Source organism: Myotis brandtii, unplaced genomic scaffold (genome assembly GCF_000412655.1).
Source record: "Myotis brandtii unplaced genomic scaffold, ASM41265v1 scaffold1094, whole genome shotgun sequence".
NCBI classification, from domain to species: Eukaryota; Metazoa; Chordata; class Mammalia; order Chiroptera; family Vespertilionidae; genus Myotis; species Myotis brandtii.
In genome coordinates, this window is record NW_005353728.1 from 111,723 (window position 1) to 113,517 (window position 1,795).

At 63.3% G+C, this 1,795-nt stretch overlaps 1 protein-coding gene across 1 annotated transcript in view; it reads left to right on the plus strand.

Annotated features, from left to right (window-relative positions):
- Positions 1 to 1,795, plus strand: part of SLC27A5 (solute carrier family 27 (fatty acid transporter), member 5) — a 12,106-nt gene that overhangs the window by 741 nt on the left and 9,570 nt on the right. The window lies entirely within an intron of this gene.

Genomic DNA, 1,795 nt, shown 5'->3' on the forward strand with positions numbered 1-1,795 from the left:
CCGGTCAGACCAGCAGGTACCTGGACCACAGCCGGCCGCCATGTCCCCTGAGCACAGGCCCTACCCCTGCTCCACCCGCATCTCCACGGATCAGGGGCCCAGCGCGCCGGACTCCTCCCACACTCGGACCCTTCCAAGTGGTGGCGGGTTGGGGTTCCGACTGCCTCTGAGAACTGGATCGTCAGGCTTGGGGTGGGGCCCAGGATTTGTGCTCCAACTCGCCCAAGTGGGGTGGGTTCAGAGCTGCTTCCCCACTCCAGCTTCAGACGGCGAGATCCGGGGTGCACTCCCCCAGCCGCCCTCACCTGGCACCTAGGGGCGCTCGGATGGACCCATTGTGGGCCAATACAGGACTGCCTCCGGGCCAAACCCAGGAGCTGTGAGCTCCCGGACTGGGGTTTCTCGCTCTCACTGGGAAAAGACAGAACTGTCCACTTGGTCATCCGGTGCCTGTTCTCTGGGCGGGAGGGGGGCATGCCTATGACGGGGCCTGGCTCCTGGTCCGCGGTCCTGTGGGCAGGGGACAGGCCAGCCCCTATGAGCTGTGTCTTCAGAGAGGGAGGCCGCGTGCGGGACCCACCCCCATTGCCGTTACCGCTGCCTGGGAGGAACATTTCCTCGAAGCCTGTTCCCCTCCCTGTTCTGATGGGCATCATGGGGAGCACCTTACTTCTGGGGGCCCAGGAGTTCTCTGGGGGCCTGGCCTGCCATGAGGGGGCCTGAGCCCTGGCACACCTGCCCTGGCGGCCAGGTCTGCAGTGCTGGGCAGGCAGGTGTCGGAGCTGCAGCCGGGACCCTGGGGTTGCCTGCTGGGTGGTGCCGCTTTGTCACCAAGCCCTGCGCCAGCTTGGCGGGCACCCCAGAGGGAGGCTGCTCCTCTCTCGCCTCCAGTGCAGGGGTGGCCCCTAGGGACTTGGGGCAGGTTGAGGGGGTGGTGCAGCCCAGAGGGGTGATCTGCTGGCTTCCCGGCCAGTGGCAGCGCCTTTCGATCTCCCCCGTGACTGCCTGCCAGGGGTGCGGCAGAATCCGCCCCCCGCGTGAGCAGGGGGCAGGTACTTCAGGTATTCCTTTCAGTGTTTACTGAGCACCTACTGTGTACCTGGCTAGCGCCCCAGTCCGGCCAAACCCCACCGCCCCACAGGTGAAGGGGGAGTCGCCGGAGAGCCTGCAGGTGAGGTGTGAAGGGCGCCAGGCTGTGCCTGAAGCCCACGGGCCATGCTGTCCTGCTCGTGGCTCTGGCCAGCGGGTGTCCATCGAGGCAGAGGGGCACAGAGGACCCTGCGGAGCTAAACAAATAGGTGGGGTGAGGGGGGCTGGGTGGACAAGGTGAAGGGGTGAAGAAGTAACAATGTCAGTTACAAAATAGGGAGATGTCCAGTACAGCAAAGGGATTAATCGATGCTCAGCACCTGGGCGGTGCCAGGGGAGGACTAGATAGAGGAGGGATCACCTCGGAAGGCATGAGAGTGTCCAACCGCCCAGCCCACTTGGCTCAGCGGATAGCGCCTTGGCCCACGGACTGAAGCGTCCGGGTCAAGGGCACGTTAAGGGGTTGCGGGCTCCAACCCCAGTGGGGGGCGCGCAGGGGGCAGCCGATCAATGGTTTTCATCCTTGATGTTCCTATCCCTCTCCCTTCCTCTCTCTGATATCAATAATAAAAGTGTTTCTAAAAAATGACTAAAGGTGTTTAGCCACACCCGAAGCGAATCTGCTGTTGAATGTTCACTATCTTTGAAAAATAAAAACAAGTTCTGGGGGCGGAGTCCCGCGGCGGGTCGCTCCGCCCCGATGCCG